The following is a 9,019-nucleotide window of genomic DNA, read 5'->3' as shown; positions in this document are numbered from 1 at the left end:
AAACTTGAAAGCGTTCCACTTGCAGACATTTTTTAAGGTTTATTACTTACAAGGAGCATATTGCCTGAATGGGTTGGGTCACCAACTTTAGGAAGTCCTAAGCTTGGCTATTTCAAATTTTGCCCTTTACCTACTCTCTTCAGTCGAAGCATAGGGGTATTGTTGCATACAAGCATGATGTTGTGTAGAAAAATATAAAATGGTTCTCCGGCTTACTATGTAGACTTTGAATGAAATACTGATGGTATAGTATATACTCATTATTATGTGTGAAGGACCTTTTTTCTGAGTCGATGAATGTCTCGATGTTTTTTGATTTTTGTTTTTGGCTGAGTAACTGTTCCTAGGAAGTAGACCTTCCGTATAAATCTTACTTAGATTAACTCAAGACTTTCTTAATATGTGTTACTCATTAAAAAGAGTCGGCAAAAATCTGTTCTTTTTGGCTTGTACGAGTTTATATTTTATTAACCCAGGTATTATGACTTGGCCTATCGTACAGGTCGGCTTCATCACCTAGTCGACTGGTTAACCTTTTTTTCGACTTTCTTGAAGCCTTGAAAACAATATATGCTGGAAGGTTTGCCTTAATTCTATTGCATGAGAAGTGGGTTTGACCGGTATACTTGATGAAATTGGGGTACTTTGACTGTAGCTAAATGCTGTCAGAGCTCGAGACTTAAATATGGTGCCTATGGTTGGTTACTATGGTACAACCAGGTTGGATAAAATTTTCTGAGGTTGTTGATGTTGTTCTTAGTGGAGTTTTTGTTAAGATGCTTGAAACCTGAAAACTCTTTTTGCAGACATGTTTTTTCCGATTTTTTACTTACAAGATGTAACTTAGGATGTTGAAAGCATTTTGCCTTAAAGTGATGGGTCACCAACTATATGAAGTCCTAAGCATGGCTATTTCGAATTCGACCTTCGATCGGTACATGGGAGTATGGGTGCATACCTGCATGATGTTATATGGAAAAATATAAAATGGTTTCTCCAGCTTACTATGCAGACTTTGATAATGATGGTAAATTTTCTAAAAGATCATTTTTACTAAGCTGAGGAATGTCTCAATGGGTGTTCTGGCTGGGTTACTGTTCCCGAGAATTAGAACTTCCGTATAGGTCTTACTGAGATTGACTCAGATCTTACTTAAATGGGTTACTCATAAAAAAGATATCTGGCTCAAGCTTTCTTGTGCGTACTCCTATGGAGTAATATTCTCGCCAATCTAATTAAAGAAGAAGTTTTTTAAAGGTAAAAACTCCTTAAAACTAAGGTTCAGCAACAGAAAATTTTATAAAATAAATCTGGAACTAACTAGATATAGTAGCTCTGTGAAATTTCACGTTCCAATATCGGATTGACATAAAGCCAAGGACTCTTTTCCTGTTTTCAAAAGGAACAAAATACATGTTGATAACTATTTGTTTTTTCATTGTGACATGGATAACAACTGGGATGCTCAGCATCACCTGCGTACAGTCACATGCTAACGAATAGTTTTCTTGTGGCTATGGGTGCAGGTGAGGGCTAACTTCTGTGATAAAAACATTCAATTCTATGTTGTAGATGAGTGGTGGGGCTGTTCGCTTACCTTGAAGCAACATCACTCCAGAATCTGGGATGACTGCTTCCCATGTTTTACTTTGTTATCTTCAGTACCTTGTACAAAATTTATTTTCAAATGCAAATAAATTATTGTACAAATCCATTGTATTTTCCTAGAATTATTGGTCCGTGAACTATAGTGTTCGTTTTTGTATATATTTATATGTATATAATTAGAACTGCTACACACTCTCACTCACATAGACGGTAGCGAATGGTGCTCTCTCTTACTCACACATGCGTTTTCTCTCTCTCTCTCTCTCTCTCTCTCTCTCTGTGTGTGTGTTTCTCTCTCTCTCATACACACACACACACACAAAAAGGATGAATCAAATGGACCACTCTCTATTTTTCACTACTCTCACTCACATACAAAAGAATGCAACAATCAACAAAGTTTCATTCTGTGTGTGTGTGTGTGTGTGTGTGTGTGTGACATATATACATAACACGTGTAGGACATCCACAACAAATTGCTAGTCTCCCATTGTTGAATTGTCGAGCTCACTATACTTCATTAATGCAGTGAAAATGTGGAAGCCCTTCGTGCAACGCTCCAACACCTTAGAAAATGGCACATCGACTTTGTCTCTCTCTCTCTCTCTCTCTCTCTCTCTCTCTCTCTCTCTCTCTCTCTCTCTCTCTCTCACACACACACACACACACACACACACACACACACACACACACACACACACACACACACACACACACACTCTTATGGCTAATTCCAGCGTGATTGTAATTTATTTAATTTTTATTTTGCTGGGACTACTAGCCGGGGATTCCCAGAGTGTACTACTGGCTCCGATAAACAATGTTTTGAGGACCTTATGGTATCTTTACCTTGTAGAATAAAGGGGACATTTTTCCCTGCATGGATAAAGCTTGTATTGACTAAGATAGGGCCGTACATATACCTAACTGTGTAGTTAATTAAGGACAATAAGGTATGCAAGTTTCATGGCTTTGCATTCACTGGCATTTTCTGCAAAACCATGGTGACTCCCTCCTCTCGCGCTCTCTCCATTATGAGAACTTACGGTGTAGCTTAAATCCACATCTAGTGTGGGGGCCTGTTTTTCTATGCTAATAGTTGGCTGCCACTTGCTCCATAACACCTCGTTTTTCTTCCTCCCTATGTTTGCCTATGTACCTGGCGGTGCACCACTACTCCAGTAACTTACTGTGGATGGGTGTACTACCGTGAGGAAGGTGTTACATGCTCCTAAACCCTATAAAGGTGAGCTTTTTTAGCTCACTTAGCGCATTGGTAATGTATGCATGTGTTCTTGATGTATTTATCTACATAGTAGCACTTTTTATGACCTAGCCCACTGGTTGGTACTATTAAGTAATAGATCTATGGCTAAAGGCAAGGAGAAGCAGGCCATTGTGGAGCTAGCTACTTTGACTCAATCTCAAGTGAATATTGGCATTAAAATGGATTCTTGTCCGGGGGAATGATGATGTTTTTCTCGGATTGGTTTCTCATGCACATTAAGGACATGTATGGCAACTCATATTTTTGTTAATTTTCCAGTATTTACTACTATCCAAATGGTAAAGTTTGATTAGATTAAGATTATGGTGCTATTCCTCATACTCAGTTTGCAATGTCACTTTTGTTGTGGCTTGGACGGTGTATGCTCTTGTAAAAGAGCTTTCAATTACTTGTTAAAACATTGAGGTTCAAAGTTGTATCAATTGCATTGGTTGTATGTCCCTTTTGTAAATGAAGGATTTCCTGTTGTTATGCATATTCAGTCCTATCCTGAGCTTGGGTAGTTTCAACATTAATGAGGGTATTGTAGCCTGTTAAGCTGGTTGTTTGGCACCTTATAAAGCTGAGGCCTGAGGATGATGTTCTTCATAACACTTGGTGATGAAAACCATTTGGTATTGTGGACCTACTGGTTTGGTATGTAACTTCGGCCTGGCATAGTTTGACACCAACCAAAGGTTTGATTTTTTAAGATTTCCTCTGGCAAACACTGGAAGTTGTTAACTTGGGCCTCTGTTTAAGTTAGATATAATTAAGTAATGTCATTAACACAAAGGGAAGAAATATGCTTGATGGTGTTAACCCTTTGAGAGTTGAATACTAATACCTGTTGGTTGACCCAATATACCAGTACCACCAGCACTAGAATGGATAGTTTGAAACTAGTACCATTGCGAATATGTCATTATGGTAGTATAGCAGTTTCAATACCAGTACTATCGGTACCAGTACTAGCATTGAAAATCTGAAGACTAGTACTTGTACCAGTACCAATACGACCCTCAGCAGGACTCATGTAGAATTACATATTTCCCTTCTTCGAGTTTATAACTCCTAGTTATACATTCATTCTGGTATTCGCTGCATGACAGTATGTTTGGGAACCAATATACCAGTAAACCGGTAGACTAGTATAACAATAAAGCAACACCAATTCCAGTACTACCAGAACCAGTACTAATGCTGACAATCTAGAACTAGTACCTATACTAGTATACCTACATACCTGTTTAACAGTATAGCAATATCAGTATCAAGACTAACGGTACTGGTACTAGCACTAAAACCTGAAAATTGGTACTAGTACCAGAACCAGTATACCAGACCTATATCAATACCAGTACACCGGCTCTTTGTTGCAAGACTCGAATAGGATTACCTATTTCCTATTTTTAAGTATAGAACTACTAGTTTTCTTCATTTTTTGGTATTCTCGACATAGACAAATGTTTGGGAACAGATATACCAGTATAACAATATAGTAGCATAATGGTATCAGTTCCAGCACTACCAGTACCAGTACTAGCACTGAAAGACTGAGACTAATACCAGTACTGATGAACCAATATACCAGGATAGCGGTATCGCAATACCAATACTACCAGTACTAGCACTGCAGATCTGAGATTGATACCAGTACCTATACTAGTATACCAGACTGGTAAAGCTTTGTTTATGATGGTGTAATTGGCCACCAAAGTCTCTTGAAATTTCTCTTTACTTGCACAAAAAATTTGTACCTTTGACATGGATAACAACTAGGATGCCCATGAATCACCTGCATACAGAGCCAATGCTAACAGAATGTTGTGTTGTTTTCTATGGGTGTAGGTGAGGGCTACTTTCTTTGGTTCAGCTTTTTGGTGCTTTACTGTTTGGAAGATTGGCAGCTAGTTCGAAGGAGTTTTCACCTTTAGGATGGTGTCTTATACCAACCTGTTGATATTCATTTGTACAAAATCAGGCTATCTAAGTTTGTTTTGTATAATAAACCTTGTATTTATCTAGGTAACTTGGTCTTTGAACATGTATATGTTCGTTTGTGGGTAATATATGTAAATAACTAAAACACACACACACACACACACACACACACACACACACACACACACACACACACACACACACACACACACACACACACACACACACACACACACACACACACACATATTTGACCTAGTACAAAAGCCGACTCTATACCAGGTTTGGTTTAAGACTAATTTTTTTGTTTAACCCCCACAATTCCTTAAAACAACCCCCCCCCCCCCCCCCCCTTCTGGGATTGGCCCCTCAAGCATCACTTTGATAAATTTTTAGCCTCTCAAGGGTGCATTAATTACGGAACACTACCCCAAATAAGGGTAAGTGGCCAAAATTTCTGGATACCGAGTTAAATGACTGTGTACATATCGACTCGGAAGTTCACGCTTGTCGCTTATAGTGTCTACCTCCCGACCTTACTGCCACATGATCTTGGTGCACATGCACACTGTATGATGATGTTTTCTCTCTCTTCTCTCCTACTTAATCCCCTATGGGGCCATGGGGGCTTCCGTTTGTAGCCAAACGCTTTGGAAGCCGAGCGGAATTCAAATACGTAGGTCTTCATCATCACTCCTACCACTGATGGAGTACTATATAAGGTGAGGATGGCCATGAGTCCCTCACTTAGTCTTTTGCATGGTGTTTGTGTTGGAGTAAAGAGAGATTTGAGGGATTTTCTGAAGGTTGCCTACTATCTAACCCTGGAGCTTGTAGAAAAAGGTGGTGCTTCTCAGGTCCACATTCCATAAAAGCATTTTATAAAAGTATTTTTTCTACTGGTTTTTTCACACCAGGCGTTCTAGTTTTATATGGTTTGCAGGAAAACTTTCTAAACTAATTTAAGAGAGATGGCCTGGCTTGAGATTTATCAACCATGAGCATTAAAACAAGATGGTCCATTTACTTATGTGATTTCTCTGGTCTTTTTAGACGATGCAGTTATACTAGGCTCTAGTTTTTGTAAAAAAATTGTTGTCTACATAAGTTTTTTTATATTTGTTTTGACTTTGGGCATGAAATTCATTTGGTATGAGTAGAGGAATAAGGATGGAAGGGTTAAACCCTTGGCACTGGCAAACTTAAACATAACCTAGAAACTATCGGAAAAAAAGGGGGGCGCACATTTAAGATGCACCGTATTTTGTTTTATGCTTGGGTGGGGCATGTACTCAGTAAAAATTGGGATTGTGGCCATCTTTTGATAAATAAAAATACTTGGCATTGGGTCGTTCCCATGCACTTCCCACACTCGAACACATTAGCTCTCTCTCTCTCTCTCTCTCTCACACACACACACACACACACACACACACACACTCTCACACACACACACACACACAAAGGTAGCGGGTCTCTCTCTCTCTCTCTCTCTCGTCCATGCAAACCTATAAAGGGAGTTTTATTGACCAACACATAAAGGGAAGTTTTTTTACAACTTTCAAAATGCAAAGTAGAGCCACCCTTCAAATGGCTTTCAAATACAAAAGTAGTGAGTGGTCACTATTGAGATTTGAGGGCTGGAGTGAAACTCCATGGCCTTCCCAAAGACTATAAATATTATAAACTTTTCATACCATATTTTCATATTCTACCATCTTAATACTTACCCTTCAATTTTGCACTTCAAATTATATGTTTCTTAAGGTTCCCTTTGAAATTAAGGAGAGCGTGACACATGGAGGGTTTTTTCTTTAAAAAAAAACCATAACAAGGCACGAGAGTTTGTATTAAAGGAGAGAGACAAAGTTACAAAATAACAAATGGTGATCATCACCAGGGGCGGACTGCAGATCATAGATACAAAAAAGGTATGAATCAAAGATACAAAAACAAACCATCTTCCCTGCCATATCAGTAGTTCCAATATACAAAACATGCTAATTTTTGAGACCTAGTCGAAGAGGGGCAGACTTCCCACAATCCGCGCCACAAGTTGAAGACCATTGTTGTGCTGCTTTGCTAACTTTGAACCATGGGCTTTGCAATCTTGCATCATACTTTCCAGATGTTCATAGCCCATCCGTGAGCACCTCCTGGAGCTTGACTAAGTTGGATTTTTTGTGCATACAGTCTAAGAAAGCTTTGTGTCTTTTCTTGTATATCAGTTATTTCTCTAGCTTCAGTTCATTTTCCTGTAGGTTGACGTTGGCAAACAATTTTCTTAGACATGGTGTCTGGTAAGCTGAGTCAAAAACCCTGTTGTTCATATCAGTCCAGACAATCCATAAGAATTCAGCATAGATTTTATTCCAAACCACGCTGAATGTTCGTACAGAGTCCCCTAACAGAATTTGTTTCCAATTCAAAGCAAATCCTAAAGCACTTTCAAGGGGAGCAAGAATTCTCCTTGTTTTGGAATAGTTTAGAAATAAGTGTGGTATGTCTTCAATGTCCTTGCTACACCTAACACACAACCCATCCCCCATACCACCTTCTCTTCTCTTCTTCCCTATCCATATAGCCTTGTGTAATAGTAGCGACAACAGAAATGTTTAGCAGGATAGCCCTATCCCAAATGGCCCTGAATGTAAAGGCCCATTTCTTTTTGTCGAAGGTTGAGTGCCACCTCCTATTAAGAGTGGCGTGCAGGGGTTCCTCCAACATTGGTAGCATGTCGGGAGGGTGGGATAGCTTGAAGCCTCCTTTCTAGAATAGAGCTTTAGGGGTGAGGTCATCTAAGACAGAAAGGGTCCATACCGATTGTGGGGGAAGAGTGCTATTCTATCCCTGATGAGTTTGAGTTCCAAGGTTGGAGGGGAAATTTGACTAGGAGTTCAGAGTTTGAGAGCCATCTATGTTCCAGCTCATTCCAGACATCTGTCCAAGTTTTGATTCCTTTGTCATAGATTCTTCTTGCTGATCTCAGCTGTGATTGAAGCAGGGGGGGACTAGAGGGAAAGAGCACCACATACATTCTTGACCTCTAACAGGCCAGCTGTATTTTAAATCCTAATCAACTTTTAGCATGCTTTTGCACTTGTTCCACGACCCCCACAGAGACCTAAGAAGGTCAGACCCCTTGGCTAGGGAGGGAAAAGGGCTAAAAAACAGGGACAACCAAGGGATTTTATCCCATCCTTTGGCCTCCTTGATTTGAAAGTTGTCGAGGTTCCTGAAGAGAAGCTCTACCCATTCCTGATCATGAGTGTCAAGGGCTCTCAAAATTAGTTTGACAGCTAGTTTGTCTGCCCATAGGTTGAGATCACTGAGGCCCAGCCCCACTAATTCCTTAGGTAGACGTCATATTTTCCAATTAACCTTGGCAAGCCCTTTCTTAAGAGGGTCCTCTGATCATAAAAAGTTTCTACAGATCTTGGTGATTTCCAATAGGTGAGAGTCAGGTGGTCTCCAATAGGAGAGGAAAAAAAGAACATACGCCGACAGAAAGTGTTTGACAACTAGGGATCTTCCTGCTATGGATGATTGAAATCCCATCCACCTATTGAGCTTGGTGGCAAACCTGGCTTTGACCCAATTCCACCTCTAATGGAGTGAGACATTGAACCCAAAAGGGCTGCCCAAAAGCTTGAAAAAAGTGCCCTCTTCAATGACCTTGCAACCTTGGTTGCTGACCCACTCAGGGATGGGGGAACCAAACGCTCAAATACCCGTTTTCTCATGATTAATCTTAGTGCCAGAGGCTAGACATAAGATGTTAAGACAGTCCCATAATTCTCTGAGGGTCTGATCATCATTGTTTGGGAGATCAATTGGTATCATTGCGTATTGAGATAAGCACTGTTGGGTTCCATTAGGGAGGGTAGTTCCTTTAAGGGTTCCATTGAGCATTTGGTCCTTGACTAACCAGTTGAGAGAATCTGCAGCTATTGCAAACAAAAAGGGAGGTTGGGGGCATCCTTGCCTAATTGACCTGGCAAGTCTGAAATCTTTGGAGAGGCCATTGTTTATAGCTACCCGGGCTCTTGCATTGCCCAAAAGGTTTTTTACAAAGGCTACCATTCTGGGTCCAAAACCCATCAAGAAAATACATTTCGTGAGAAAAGACCATTCAAGACGGTCATAAGCCTTATCAAAGTCAACCTTGATGAAGATATAGTCTTCTCTTGATTCCTCGGC

The 9,019-nt window shown here is 40.0% G+C and overlaps 1 pseudogene; it reads right to left on the bottom strand.

Moving 5' to 3' along the window:
* Window positions 1-7,891: 7,891 nt before the first annotated feature.
* LOC147463772 (uncharacterized) lies at window positions 7,892-8,562 on the bottom strand (annotated as a pseudogene).
* Window positions 8,563-9,019: the final 457 nt, after the last annotated feature.

Source organism: Adiantum capillus-veneris, chromosome 2 (genome assembly GCF_014529385.1).
Source record: "Adiantum capillus-veneris isolate H3 chromosome 2, ASM1452938v2, whole genome shotgun sequence".
Classification (NCBI taxonomy): Eukaryota; Viridiplantae; Streptophyta; class Polypodiopsida; order Polypodiales; family Pteridaceae; genus Adiantum; species Adiantum capillus-veneris.
Note: the sequence above shows the minus strand (reverse complement) of the source record. Positions and strands in the feature narration are given on the sequence as shown.